At 41.7% G+C, this 15,857-nt stretch overlaps 1 protein-coding gene and 1 long non-coding RNA gene across 3 annotated transcripts in view; one reads left to right on the plus strand and one right to left on the minus strand.

Moving 5' to 3' along the window:
- SPOPL (speckle type BTB/POZ protein like) overlaps nt 1-8,486 on the minus strand; it is a 71,393-nt gene extending 62,907 nt beyond the window's left edge. Inside the window, exon 1 of one of the 2 annotated variants that reach the window (XM_003822823.5) lies at nt 8,137-8,486. The gene's annotated coding sequence lies outside the window, so the exon portion shown is untranslated. The remainder of the gene's footprint in view (nt 1-8,136) is intronic. The other variant, XM_034954063.2, reaches the window with a different exon arrangement.
- Nucleotides 8,487-8,540: 54 nt separating this feature from the next.
- LOC129397253 (uncharacterized) lies at nt 8,541-15,035 on the plus strand. The gene is made up of 3 exons (XR_008624482.3): nt 8,541-8,934; nt 9,373-9,504; nt 13,031-15,035. It is a non-coding gene; the product is annotated as an uncharacterized LOC129397253 (long non-coding RNA).
- Nucleotides 15,036-15,857: the final 822 nt, after the last annotated feature.

The raw sequence follows: 15,857 nt of genomic DNA on the forward strand, positions 1-15,857 counted from the left end.
AAAACTAAACGTACTCTTACTAAGCATGCTACCCATCAATCATGGTCCTTGGTATTTACCAAGAGCTGAAAACTTATGTCTACACAAAAACCTGCATAAGGTTGTTCATAGCAGCTTTACTCATAATCTGCAAAACTTGTAAATAACAAAGGTCAATGGATAAACTGTGGTACATCCAGATAACAAAATATTATTCAGCATTAAAAAGAAATGAGCTATTGAGCCATGAAAAGACATAGAGGAAACTTAAAATGCATAATACTAAGTGAAAGAAACTAATCTGAAAAGGCTACACACTTTGGAAATGGCAAAACAGTAAAAAGATCAATGGTTGTCAGGGGTTGCAGGAAGGAAGAATGAATAGACCTAGGTCAGAGGATTTTTAGGGCTGTGAAAGACATCATAATGGTAGATAGATGTCATAAAAATTGTCCAAACCCATAGAATATACTATACAATACCAACCATGAATCTAATGTAAACCATGCACTCTGGATGATAATGATGGGTCAATGCAGATTCATCAGTTTAAAAAATGGGTCACTCTGGTGGGGAATGGTGATAATGGAGGAGGCTATGTCTGTATGGGTGCAAGGGATGTATGGAAAATCTTTGTAGATTCTGCTCAACTTCTTCAGTGAACCTAAAACAGCTTCGAAAACATAAAATCTATTTTTTTAAAAAATCACCTAACTGGGGGGTTCGAGGAGGGGAGATACAAATCTATTTTACACAAGAAAAAAATTGTTAAATTTGCTTCAGAAAACATACCCAAACAGGAAACAATGGTATTTTCTTTGTCAATAAATATAACATTATATTTTGTTATTTTTGTTTTTTGAATCTAATCTCAGCTCATACCTATAAAATAATATTTCAAAAGCATACTACTTTTTAGATATACTATTAATCTTCAGTTCTGCAGAAAATAAAAACACCTCTTTGTTTTTAATTGTTAACCCTAAATATTTTTACTTATTTATCTACTATAGGATGAAAGCAAATACACCAACTCCAAAGAAGTGTGTGTGTTGGGGGAAGGGGAGTATTTTCTAAATATATTCGTATTGCAGAGATGAGTATCTTCATCATACTTTCACTTTAGGTATATATACATATACGTATCTCCTATCTAACCTGTCTCAACCATGGTTTGAGGTGCAAAAATTTCATACTTGAGAATAAAAAAATCATTTTAATCTGCTAGCTTTTACCTATGTAAAGTTTAGTCTCATGTATTACACAATTCAGAATATAATGCTAATAATTATCCTGACCTCTTTTAGAACATATAAGCAGGTATAAAGAATACCAAACAGGAGCTATAGTTATGTTCAACATAAAAGATAAAATGCCTCTAAAAGGGTACCTGTAAGAGCCATAATAAATACATGAAAAGCACACAGTTGTTATATAAGACATAACAAAACTTAAAACCAAGGAGAAGGCAAGAGCAAAAGATTTTAAAGCCAGTATGAACTAGTAAAAATAAATTTTTAAAGTTATAATTTTCTTAATTCCTTTGAGGCCAGGAGTTTGAGACAAGCCTGGGAAAGACAGCGAGACCCGTCTCTGCCAAAAAATAAAATAAAGTGGATGTCTTCTAGAACTTTTCATTTACTGTGTTTTTAAAATTCACTTTGGCCAAACCCAGTGGCTCAGCCTATAATCCTAGCAATTTGGGAGGCCGAGGCGGGAGGATTACTTGAGGTCAGGAGTTCAAGACCAGCCTGGCCAACATGGTGAAACCCCATCTCTACTAAAAATACAAAAGTTAGCCGGGCATGGTGGCTGTGCCTGTAGTCCCAGCTACTCAAGAGGCTGAGGCAGGAGAATTGTTTGAACCGGGAGACAGAGGTTGCAATGAGCTGAGATCACGTCACTGCACTCCAGCCTGGGCAAAAGGGCAAGACTCTGTCTCAAAAAAGTAAAAAATAAATAAATAAAGAATAAAATTAATTTTAATATAATTTTCCTTTCTATCCCATTATTTTCTATGAGACCCTGCCCTTGCCAATTAAGGTTTTGCCAACTACAGTATTCTTCAAAAAGTTTATCCATGTCTATAGATAAATTGTATTCTACCCATGGTCCAAGAGAAAAGTCCAGGGATTTGTAGACTTTCTGATGTAATACAACCACCTAAAATAACATTTAAGCTATCAGGGGATGGCTGTCATTCTACTGAGCCCAGAAACACCATCATTGACCATATACCCAAGGTTTAGTACTACATCTTCACCAATCCTTAGCAAGGCTTTCCTTTTAAACTCCCTAAAATTGAGAGAAAAAGTTACATGTATAAAATTTCTTCCATAATAAGTCACTGGAATATAACTAAAATATTTATGCTATCAGTTATTGAATGAACCTGTAAGTATAGATTTAATACATATAATGTAAAGCTAACTAGCAAAAATAAAACACTACCTTGGGCAATAAATACTAAAACAAAGAAATATTTAATTCTTAAAGATATTAAAAAGATACCTCCACGTTTAGTGACTATATGGGTGGTAAGGATATTAATAAAAAAAATCCAAAAAAGATACAAGTTCAAGTGAGAAACCTTTAAATGGCATGGCCAACCTCTCCAACCTACTACCCGTGTACTCTAGCCCCAATTTCTGCCTTTGCAGGCTTTCAAATTACTTGGAGTATCACTTCTTTAAACTCCTCTGCCACCTATGTTTAACTCGCCTTCTCCACCTATGTAACTTGACTTTCAGAAACACTCTCTCTGCTCAAGGGTCATTTTCCTTGAAAGCCTCCCCTGATGCCCCTGCTCTGTGCTTCCAAGGCAACCTGAATAAACTGCCACGACAGCACTAATCACACAAGAAAAACAAATATTTGTTTAATCGTTCATGGTCCCTAGTCTCTGAATTCTAATCCCATACCTAGAAGTCTAGCATTCAGTGTCTGATAAATAGTGAGTATTTAAAAAATACATACTATGAATGAATAAGCTGTGAAAAGTTTTAGATACTTATAGAACAGCCAGATGATACTAAAAACACGTCTGAACTCAGGAAGACAGACATGGTTCATATTATAGATTTAATATTTTATTTTAATTTAGGATTGTAACTTTGGCAGATTAATACAAAATTCATCATCAAACAGTTTATTGGGTGTATTGACAACCAGAAATATAAAATTTTCTTCATGTTGCTAAATTCAGCGTATGCTCTTTAGTTTGCCACTTAATTTCCCAGTTGCATTCAAAATATTCAACTGGCCACTCCCTTCTTTTTCAGTCTATTGCCTTGGCTTCAGTGATACCAACAAAATTTTCTTCCAACCTCTAGCTTCTTCCTTCTCAGCCTCTTTTGTTCCATTTCTTTCTACCAAAGTTCAAATGTGAAAGATTCACAGGGCTTACTCAAAAGCCCCCTTATCTTCTCCATACTATCTCCTTAAGCAATCTCATCCCTCACTCCCAGACATCAATTATAAACTGTACACTATTCCCAAATTTATTTCCAGTCCAAACCTCTTTGCTGAGCTCCAGACCTATACATCCAATTGCTACTAGGCATCTCTACTTATATGTCTCAGTCTCAAGTTTAGTAAGTCTCCAATTGAAAAATGACCAATACCTCCCCCTTCCCTGAAACTACAAAATAAAAAACTGCTCCTCCCCCAGTACTCTCACCTTAGGCACAAGAACTACTGGCCCTGGAAGTCAGCCTTTTCCTCTCCCCAGGACCCCCAAATCTCATCCATCTCTAAATCCTATCAATTTTTCCTCCCAAAATTTATTTGTCAAATCAGGCTAGTTTATCTCTATCACTGCCATCCTGAACCAAGGTTCCACCAACTCTTGACTACATTATTGTAACAGCTAATCTCAACGCTATTCAAATTGTGATCTGTGCACTGACACTGGTCCAAAAACTTTTGCTACTGGTCTGAAATGAAATAAATATAGAAACCTAGAGAAAGCATTTAGGAACGTTTACAGCAATTTGACACTGCCAAAACAAACATCTTATTGTGTGTTACTAAATACCAGAATGAATAGAAAATTAAAACAAAATTGGTCCTTCAACACAGACAAGTTTGAGAAGCAATGACTTAATTAGTCTCCCTGTATTTACACTTGCCTCTTTCCAACCTGTTCTCTGCAGAGCAGCCAACTGATTTTTTTAAAGCAAAAGTTTGGGTAACTTATTCAGCTGTTTAACATTCTCTGGTGGCTTCCTATTGCTCTTAGGATTAAGTACAAAATGCTTAGCGTGGATTTTGGCCATGGTGATCTGCTCCAGTCTATTCCCCATCAACCAACCTCACGTGCTAAAGTTCAGTTCTTACTGGACCTTCCAGGTCCAGAAAGTTGAAATTGCCAACATCACTTGGGTCACTACAGTTCATCCTTTAGGTTTCTGTCTAAAAGTCATTTCTTCAGAGAAGCATTCCCTAATGGATTGGTGTGCCTTTGTTCTTCACAATGATCTTCCTTTGTAGCAGTAATGGTAACTAATTATTTTTATAATTATTATTATTATTTTTTGAGACAGAGTCTCACTCTGTTGCTCAGGTTGGAGTGCAGCTCACTGCAAGCTCTGTCTCTGGGGTTCAAGAGATTCTCCTGCCTCACCCTCCCAAGTAGCCGGGACTACAGGTGTGTGCCACCACACCCAGCTAACTTTTTTTTTTTTTAGAAGAGACACAGTTTCACCATGTTGGCCGGGCTGGTCTTGAACTCCTAACCTTAAGTGATAAGCCCACCTCGACCTCCCAAAGTGCTGGGATTATAGGTATGAGCCAAGGCACCTGGCCTATAATTTTTTTTCTTTTTTTTATTCCCCAAACAGACTTCTGCCTCCATGAATACAAGTAATCTCTTTCTATTACATGTCACCAGAGACTGGCACAGATGGGTTGTTAATAAACTTTTGTTAAGTGAACAAATCCAAGTAAGGAAACAAAACAGTGAGCATGACCACTAAATGTAAATGTCTTCAATATTTAATCATATATAAGGCTTGACATAAGACTTTTGATGAAGTGCTTTAAAAGAGTTACATCTCCTTTACTTTCTTCACTAAACAACATGAAAAGAGAAGGAAACTGCTGTGAAGCTTAAATTTATAAAAAATAAATAAATAAGATATTCAGAAAGGTGAAGAATTTTCTCTAATGAACAAGGAAGTGAGTCTTCTCTAAAGTAAATCAACAAGGAAGTGAAAGGTGTGAGAGGCAAAAGAGTAATAGATGACAACTATGCTGCCTGGCTGCAAAACTTTCTCAACTGTCTGATTTTGCAGAAGTTAAGTAATCTGTTTCTCAAGTTCCTCATTTGTAAAATAGGAATAAAAAAGCCTTATTAAAGAATTATTATGGGTTTAAATAAGTTAATATATATAAACTGCCTGTCAGTGCCACATCAGAATAAAATTACAAAAAAGCAGAGACTGCATATTACTCTTCTCTGTACAGGAGCTTTTCTCAACTAGGGCTCTGCAGAAATTAAGCCCTACAAAAACTGGAGTAACTACTGCTTTAGTTCTCTCAAGAACGGTACATAGCTAGTACTATTCTAGGTGCACAGGAGATGAGATAATTCATTACATAGCTTAGATGCCTCAGAGCATTAGGGTTTGATTTTCACCCAGAAACATGGTTGAGAAGGGCCACTCTCATGTATCCCCAATGCCTGGCACATGGTAGATGCTCATTAAATATTTTTGGAAAGAATATTTACAAAACCAAGAAATAGTGCCAGGCATAGAGTAGATGTTAAATGTCAATTTTATCCCACCCTTTCAAAGTTCTATAAGCTTTAAAAGTCTGATTCTAGGGGAGTTATTTTTCTTCAACCTGCACTGTTTATATAAATTCATGGCCAAAAATGCAGATATAGACATTAGGAAAGCCAAGAAACTAAATGTTGGAAGGAACTATGTGGAAGCAGTGAGAGATGAAAATCAGGTAGAACCTGGATATGCAGGAGAAAGAGCAAAGGTTATTCTAGGTCAGGGAACAGCATTACCAAAAACAGTGTCACCCCCAAGTATGGAACATGCTCCATGGTGGCACAAGAATGATTTTAAACCATAAATGGAAAAACATTTTTATTTTGATAGTTACATATGTACATATTTTTACATATAATTAGGACAGCAAATAGTGATTTCAAACTTTTACTATTTAAAACAACACAAAAGTAATATCTATTCAGATCTTTTAATGTGAGTCCTTTAAAAATGTAATAAGTAAGCAACAGTGCACAAGAGGTAAGCAAATACGGCAAAAACTGTCAGCATTTTTTAAAGTGAGTAAAATTCTGTAAACACCAAGCCAAGAAGACATGTGAATATGAATGAACATAACACATTAAGAGAAAACGGCCACCAGTCTTCTGAATGAAGACAAGCCAAAGCTCTATCTCGAGTACTGATTGAAGATAAAGGTCAGATGAGTATGAAGAATACCACCAGTTTTGAGTATTTAACTTACAGTACTAAAATTTTTATCTGTAAAATCTCATTTTCCAGTATGATGAATCTGTTATACACAGTACTTTCACTTTGTTTATTCTCAAAACAAAGGTAAAATTGTAGAAGTTCCAAATAGACATCTGAAATAAGGACTGACCTATCTGTAGCTTGGTAGTTAGCTGCCTTGAAAATGGTGGGCTAAAACCCTGTAGTTTTCAAATCAGAAGGAATTAATTTATACAATAACAAATTATACATGCTATCTATATCAAAAAAGGATGTTAAATGTCAAAGAATAAGAAAGTAGCTTTCCATTCCCACTTTCCTGTCTTAGAATTAATCTACCCACAAGCCAGATCAAGTCAAACCAAGAAGTGATGATAGCATTTATCAGATATTTGCCCTGTGCCAGGTACTGTTTTAAGTACTTTACTTGTATTTACTTGTGCAATTACTAGCACCATCCTGTGATGTAATATCATAACCCCATTTTACAGCTGTAAGTATACTGAGGCGAAGAAATATTAAGTAACTTCCCCAAAGCCAAAGCTGGTAGATGGCAGAGCAAGGGTTTACACCCCGGCAACTATACTAGTCTGAGCTCTAGAGAAGAGTTCTTAACCACTAGGCAACATTTCTCACAAGAATGATGAAATGGTAATTTGAAATATTCCACCAATCTCATTGTGGCAGGAGAGATGTAATTTTTCAAGGTATGAACCTTTTACCTCTGTCAGTTTCTAGTCCAAGAAACAGTGGATTCAATTGCAAGTGGGAAAGTGAGTACCACAATGGGTCAAACTAGGCCCAAGATTATTCAAAAATAAACAAAGCATCAGAAGCCTGGAAAGAATCACTGAATGACAGAGATCAGTCAGGAAAGAGACAAGCGAAAGTTAGGATAAGCAGATGGTGAATCTTATTTCTACTGGGTTGTGTGACTGCTTTGAGAGAGAAAATGCTACCTTCCCTTTTCTTTTATGTTGAATCAATATACAAATACATTGACTCAAAAAGAATTAGGAAAAAGGAGAGCAGCAGGAATACAAGTGGGCTCTTTGAAGACTTGGATCCCGAACCGCGCGGTTAGCTTGATGTACTCTGGTATAAATGAGCAAAAATGTATTAGAAAGCAGGTTAAAGAGAGGTTAAAGGCATGACCACCGGACTGGAGGTACTGAGCGGTCTGCGGAGCTGAGAACTCTGCCTAAAATGGGCTAACAGGGACGAGAGTTTCAAGTGTCTGTATTCGGGATGAGGAGGTATGAAAGTGGACGCTGCGCGGTGGCAGAGCATGCAGTTTCTGCCTTTGGGCAGCACTCAGGTAAAAAGGGGCAGGTGTGGAGGTATACAGGTATAGAGGAGGAGGGAAGCCAGAGGAAAAGAAGGGGCGAGGCCCGGGGGTAAAACTAAAGGGGATCCTGGAAGGTGGAGGCTGGGAAATCAAGGAGGGATTGGGGGCAACCCCGGGGAAAGTGGCGCCGCCGCGCGAGGGAAGGGCGGTCCGGGGGCGTGGGAGGTAGTCCCCAGAGCAGGCCGGAGCTCGCCGCCCGAGCAGGGGTCCGGGACCCAGAGAGCAGAGGGCGCAGTGAGGCGCGAGCAGGAGGCCGCCGGTCTACGGAGAGCCGGGGGAGGGGAGCAAGCGCCTGGGGCTGCCGCGGGGACTGGGGGGAGGGGAAGGGGCGCCTACCTGGACGTGCTGGGCGGCAGCGGTCAGTCCCGGTGGAGACTCCTCTCCCGCTGAGGCGGCGGCCGTGTCGGCCCTGGGAGCCCGAGGCTGCGGTGGTGGCAGCAGGGGTGATGGCGGCAAGTCCCTGTGGCGGCCGCCTCCGCCGAACCGCATCCCTCCTCCCCGACCCGCCCTCCTTCCCTATCTCCCGCTCCTAAACTTCTTCCCCGGGATAAACAAACCCGCCGCCAGGGGCGGCCACCTCCGCCACTCCCGCCCCCGCGCAGCCCCCACCCCCCCGCCGCGGGCCCGTCTGGGCTCCGGCTTCCGAGTTACGACTCCAGCCCCGGCTCCAGCCCGCGAGGGCGCGTGCGCGCGGCGGCGGCGGCGGCTCCTGGGCCCTTGCTCCCTCCTCCAGCGCCGGGCACTTCCGGGCGGGCCCGGATTTGCCGCCGCGCTTGGGAAGCCGCCACCGCCGCCGCCGCTGCATGGCACTAGGCTCCCGGCGGGGCAGGTTCCGCAGCCGGCACCGCTCTGGCTAGGCGCACGGAGGCGCCTTGCTTAGCCTGACCCTTATTTGGCCAGGCGTAAAACTTGTCCTGCCTAAAAGCTTGCTGAGACCTCCTAACTGGTCTAATCCGCGGGAGACGCCAAAGGCGGCGGCCGTTTGTGCGCACAGGATTTTTCTTGGAGCTGTAGCAGTCTAGGAAGCCAGGGTGGAACTTTTGCTAAGCTCCCGTTGTAAGCCCAGAGCTGTAATAACTGCTGAGACACAACCAGCAGTATACAGGCTCCAGTTGGAAATCGAGAACTTTCCAGGTAGATGAAGTGCCCCATGGAGCAGTTTTCAGGTGGAGGGGATGAGGCTCAGCTGGAAGTCTCAGGCCAGAAGGAGAGCCTGCCGAGGGGCGGCCAGGGATGCCTAGGAAGTGAGTGCAGAAGACCAGGCGGCCTCCTGGGACCGCACGGTGGGAAATAAAGCTGCACGTGCACAAATGTGTGAAGAGAGGATGGGATTGCCTTGTCTCTTCGGACATTTAGTTTAAAAAGGGGGTGACAACTGAACTTTTTATTCCCCACGGCCATGGGACAAAGATACTTAATCGAGCTACCAGGAGTAAACTTCTTTAAAGAAGTTTAGGGGACCGACAATCCCGGCTTTGCCAGAACAGACATGAACGTCATTCAAGGATCCCAACTCTTTTTACTGTAACTGTGCATACGTCAGCAATTTTTGTTTTGTTTTGTTTTTGACAGGGCTGTCTGTCACCCAGGCTGGAGTGCAGTGGTGCCATCACAGCTCACTGCAGCCTCGACCTCCTAGGCTAAAGTGATCCTCCCAACTCAGCCTCCCAAGTAGCTGGGACTACAGGAATGTGCCACGCCCAGGTAATCTTAATTTTTTGTGGAGACGAGGTCTTGCTATGTGGCCCAAGCAGATCTCGAACTCCTGAGCTCAAGGGATCCTCCCACCTTGGTCTCCCAAAGTGCTGGGATTTGCAGGCGTGAACCACCACACCTGGCCATAAACCAACTTCTCATTGCTTACCTGGCTTTCCAAGAAAAGAGAGAGGGCAGAGGGAAAATATTTATTATTTTGCTATGTGCTGAGTATTCTAAGCATGGACTTGTATCATCTCTATTCTCTCAACAACCTCTCTAAAACTTCAACGTAGACATTTCCATCTTAAAATTAAGCGACAAGAACTAGAAATGGCAAGTAATTCATCCAGAGGTTACTGGGATTTGAATACTGGACAGGCAGATCCCCCTCATTTCAAATTAATACTACATTAGCTGTCTTTTTTATTTCTTTTTTCTTTTTGTTTGTTTGAGACAGGATCTCGCTTTGTACCCCAGGCTGGAGTGCAGTGGCGCGATCCTGGGTCACCTCCCAGATTCAAGCAGTTCTGTGCCTCAGCCACCAAGTATCTGAGACTACAGGCGTGAGCCTGGCTAATTTTTGTATTTTTAGTAGAAACAGAGTCTCACCATATTGCCCAGGCTGGGCTCAAACTCCTGGCCTCAAGTGATCCTCCCACTTCTGCCTCCCAAAGTGCTGGGATTAGCACCTGACCTTACATTAGCAATCCTGTTGACTTATTTAAGACAAAACGTGCTTTAAGACAAAATCTGTGCCAAAAGTTTTCAGATAAAGATAAAATTAGCAATGTAACCGTAAAATTCAAAGTTGCCTTGGGCTGAGTTGGTAGAATGTTTATGCAGATCAAGGAACTCCAAAAGTTAAAAAACAGAAGTGGAAGTGAGCATTAGGGAATGGGGGAAGAGTTGGTGGAGAGAGGAAATATTTGTGTAAACATTTAACCATCTCCAAACACCAGCAAAGAGCAGTTGAAACGATTTGCTATACTCACTGTGCACCCGTGTTAACTTTATGGTATGTGACATACAGCCAAAAGTACATGTAATTTTTGACTAAGCCTTTTAGCTCTTTCAATCCCTTCGTAGTATGTCACCCCCTCTCTTCCAATAATTAAAAATTATAAGACACCTAGTAAATATAATACACTCATAGAATTAAGTTATAAGTCCATCAAGTACATTTCCAATTGGAAGTTAAGAGTGATGCTGACCCTTCACAGTTGACTGGGCTGAAGTTGGGAACTGATTCAATAAACTTCCACCACAAGGATGTCAAATTGCTCCTCAGGGTATTCTCAGAGAGTCTTTTCCCTAGGCTTGATCTCCTTACCCTAAGTGTTAGGACACACCATTCCTGTCTTGCTTGCAGTATTCAATGACTTTACCCACTAATAAAATGATAGTAAATACTAAGAGTGAATATGGCTTGTAAGTAATGCTAACAAAACTGTGATGGCTTAGCAAAGTAAAAGATGGTTTTATGGTCAGTAAGTTTGGATTAAAGCTTACTAAAGCTTGATGCTTTATTACCAGTCTGCTAAAGAACTACCTTCTTAATTTGATTTCCTACTTACTGGATACCTATTGGAAAACTAGAGAGATATGATAGGCTTTCATTTATTGCTGCCGTAAATAAATTTTTAAAATAGAGAAATAACAGCTTTGTCATTAGTGTAGAGCACAGTTTGCCTCTGCTAGGTCAGTACTGGGCTTGCTTCGTTTAAGGCATTAACCATTAGGATCACCCAACTTGTCCTGCCTAAAAGCCTACTGAAAAAACATGCATATAACTTTTGCATATTTATTTTGCTACTTATTGTTGATTTTCTATAGGAAACTATTTATACTCCTCAGTGTATATGGCCAACTTGGAAGTTCTACTTCCTATAATTATGTCAGCAGTTAGTGAAGATGATCAGAACAGCCGTTCTGAATTTAATAAACAGATGAGCCTCAGACTCTGGATCTCCATGACCCAACCCTATGAGGCTCAGCCTGAAGAACCAATCAAGCTTCCCACTTTGATATTTTAGTGACTGTAGCATCTTGTTCCTCTTCTAAATTAAACACCACAAATGCTCCCATTTCATGGCTGTGTAGGCACGATGGACTCACCACTGCCTTCCATACCACCATCTGGTTTATACAATAATTTTCCAATTCTAGTTGTCCAAATCGAAGCTATACAAAACTCACAAATCCATTATTGTCTTCCATGTAGAGATAAAAAAGCAAGGAATATGCTTGTTAGCAAGCATGCAATACTTTATGAATCCTCGGTGATGTACTTTTTGGGCTCGCTGCTTCTGGAGATTTTGCTAATGCCCCTACACGTTTTAATGCAGTCCACCAAGCTCTTTGCTAGTAAGCTGGTTTCCACTTTTTTTTTCCTTTTTCTTTTTCTTTTCTTTTTTTTTTTTAAACAGACAGGATCTCCCTTTGTTGCCCAGGCTGGAGTGCAGTGGTTATTCATAGGCATGATGATGGCTCACTACAGTTTCAAACTCCTGGACTTAAACAATCCTGTCTCAGCCTCCTAAGTAGCTGGGACTTACAGATGCGCACCACCATAGCTGGCATCCCACATATTTTTCTAATCATTATCCCCTTCTTTCCTAAATTTTCTTCAAGGAAACCAAACTCAGTCCCAACTTCCATAAGCTAACACTTATACAATTAAAATGACATTTAGCTTCTGGAATCAATGTGGAAAGAAATGACAACTTATTTGCTGATTATTTTTCACTGTAATAAATATTACAGTGAATTTACTGTAAATAAATAAATCTGGAAGGAAATACCAAACCCTTGTTTAATATTAATAACTTGTAAATTATTGTACACGTAATTTCATTCTCTCTTCCCATGTCTTCATTTTTCTGCCTCTGGCTTTTCACCTTGTTGTGAATTCCTAGTTTTATAGTACTTTTATATTGTATGATACTGACTTCTTAAGGATACAAAAAACTTCAGAACTCAAGCAATTCCACCTGTAAGCCTTGTCTAGTGATGCCTATGGCAAAAAAGGACCCATACATTTGATGTACTTATCACTCAAAAATCATTCCCAGAGAATTCTCAGGAAACTCAGAACAGGGCCTACCCTGAATTCTGAGAACAGGACCATTTTTAAGTCCTTTAAGTCCTTCATTGACACCCTTCCTTTCTCTTACTTTCTTTTCTTTCTTATTTTTCTCTTTCTTTCTTTTCTTTTTCTTTTCTTTCCTTTCTTCCTCCTTTCCTTTCCTTTCCTTTTTTCCTTTCTTTTACTTTTCTCTTTCTTTCTTTCTTTCTCTCCCTTTCCTTTCCTTTTCCTTTTCCTTCCCCATCCCTTCCCCGTCCCATTCCATCCTGTTCCATTCCGTTCCATTCTGTCTTGCTCTGTTACCCAGGCTGGAGGGCAGTGGTGCAATCATAACTCAGTGCAGTCTTGACCTCTTGGGCCCAAGGGATCCTCCCATCTCAGCCTCCTGCGGGCATGCACTATCAAGTCCAGCTGATTTTTTTTTTTTTTTCATTTTATTTTTTCTAGACACCGGGTTTCACCATGTTGCCCAGGCTGGTCTGGAACTCCTGGCTTCAAGTGATCTTCCTGCCTTGGCCTCCCAAAGTGCTGAGATTACAGGCATGAGCCACAGTGCCTGGCCAACACCCTTACCTTTATGTTCCCAGTCACATTATGTCAAATATTTCAGAATGCTTCTTTGTTTCAAATTAAATATACATTCATAAATTTACTGCTTTGGTTCTTTGGATAATCAATCAGTCAGGTCTATAGGAGAGATGATTTTTGTTGTTTTTCTTGTGAAAAATGTGAAGAATAAGTTGAATGGTTGGCATACTGCCACATCTTATAGCCATTGAGTTAAATATTCATTTGAATTAGGTTTAAAACGTGGTTGAGGCTCTTGAAATGCTAGTAATCCATAGATTCTTTATCATTAGTGCCTCACGCATTAGAAATAGCAGTACTTCTGCTGGGGAATATATCATCTGGGAAAAGTCTTGGCTACCCTACCTGCAGGTCCTCTATTCATAGTGTAATAAAAGAAAAACAATAAAAATGATCTCTTCTACAAGATTATCCAAAACTCCTACAGCATCCCTCCAGGCATCAGCTGAGGGCTCTTATTCCAAAGTCACTTACTGTTGCTGGAATTCTTTTATTCTGCCAGGATCCAGGCAGTCGCTGCTGCCATGATCTAGTCCCTAATGACCTCTCGCTTCAGCTTGGCCAGCTAAGCTCTCTCCTGCTGGCGCCCTGGCCCTGCCCCTTCTCTGCTCTCAGGTAACAGAGAAAGAGGAGTTGTGGTTGGCCCTGGAACCTGGATACAGACCCAGGGGAAGTCTAAAGCTTTCCACTCTGTTCAGCCAGAGGCCACCAGCCTCTGCACCAGCCCTAATTGGCCCTAGAGGTGCAACTGATCGGTCTCCTCCTCTTTTATCTCTGCTCAGTCATCACGATGTCTCCAGGTCAGGGTCTGTGGTCTTCTCAGAGAGACACACCCTCCTCCCTATCAGGGCTGTACCTGGCTAGAAGAGTTTGTTTAAACATCTGCCCCTGCAGTGCGCACTGGGTGGTTTCCTGTCTTTGTGTCCTTCTCCTAAATTGGAGCCACTTCACCCCAGTCACCTTGGAACCTGACTCAAGAAATGGCAGTTCCATGCCTATTTCTCTGGACACACAAAGGGGTCCTGTCTCCAGGGTAATCTCAGATTGGATCACCCCTTGTTTCACTTAGACTCAGGTGTCCCTCCTCCCAACGAGGATGCATATAGAATAGAATTAGGCCCTGCTCCCAGACAAGCAATCTGGAAGTCCATTCTCATTGGTTGACCTTCTGTCGTGTTCCTGAAATTGCCTTGTAGCCAATCAGACACTAAGTAAACCCAGGAGCCTTGGAACCTCTGGACCTCAGTGTTCCTTGACTCACTGATTTTCCACTGGTCTGGTGCCTCAGAAGAACCAGATTCTCCTGTTCAGTCGTCACTTCCCTTCTGCTGCTTCCCCACTTTAGAAACTAAGCCCTGTCTTGCTTTTGTCAATTCTGTATTTATACCCCTACACAAACTGAATGGCCACTGGCCTCCAGATGGTTCTCCTACACTTCAGTCTTTCACTGATAGCATGCCTGCCGAATTGGAAACCCTGGTATGACCATTTCCAAAATTAGAAACCAGACCGTACCATCTCCAGGGGCACTGTGCCTGCATCTCTCAGCACTCAGTCGAGCCAACCTCTGCAACTGTCCCAGACACCCTTCCTTCCAGTCTCTTCTACTCCCCTCCCCCACATTTCTGGCTATGGTGATTTGGGCTTTTGCCTTCCACTCTTTGCCCAACCTTGCTGAAGTCTTAACACATTGGACCTCCCCTGCCTGAACTATGCCAAGCAGAAGAAAGGCGAATTCAAGGGTTACCTAAACCCTGGATATTCTTTCAGAGGCCTCATCCCACATCCTATCAAACACTGGAAAATGTAGTCCTATCCCACATGAAAAGCACGACGTTTTGTTATGAAAATTAAAGGAATTCATATAATTTTCCTCTTGAAACATTTATTAATTGCATTTTATAATTTGCTTTGTGTTTTAGAGCCAGGCCATTTTCTTGTCCAGCTCTCAAACAATTTGATAAGACTGGGAAATGCTTATGAGCTCTGGGCACTGCACCTATAGTGAGAACTTGAGCCTTAAAGGATTAGAAAAATGCCTCTGGGAGGAAAGCAAACACACACGTCTCTATGACGCAGTTCAAGCCCCTCACCCCCATCATCACTTAAATCTCTCTCTTGCCCAGTTTCTATATCCTAATGGGCTTCTTTGACTGATCCCCTGTCTTGGCTACTCACCTTCTGCCAGCAGCTCTCAGACAAACACTCCCCTTATTCCCAAAGCAAGCTGGCCTGCCTGGATTTCAAGAGTTTCACCAGCCCCTAGATTCCCTTTCAAGCCCTTGTTCCATCTCTGAGGACCCTGCCCCCAGGCGACTGCCACTTTGGACTATGGCATTTGTTTGCTTGACCCTGTAGAAATGATAACTGGACTCTCTTAAGGCTGCAGCTTCATCTGGCTCTCTGGAGCCCCAGCCCCCTTCAAAGCCCTGATCTGGGATTGCATATTGGGTGCTTCAGTCTTGCCCTGCCTGCTGGGACTGACCAGCAAAGGCCATTTGTGTCCCAAGTAGGACAGCTACCAGAAATCGCACTTCACATTTTCCTACTTAAGGTGCCTGCTTACATTTCCCTGTGCTTTGAGTGTCTCCTTCTCTAAAGGAGCCTTTTATGAGTCAGTTACATGTGGCATCCCTGCTACACTTCTCTGTGGCTTTTCTGATCAGTTATGCAGATTAAGAACATG

The sequence above is a fragment of the Pan paniscus genome, chromosome 13, assembly GCF_029289425.2.
Source record: "Pan paniscus chromosome 13, NHGRI_mPanPan1-v2.0_pri, whole genome shotgun sequence".
Classification (NCBI taxonomy): Eukaryota; Metazoa; Chordata; class Mammalia; order Primates; family Hominidae; genus Pan; species Pan paniscus.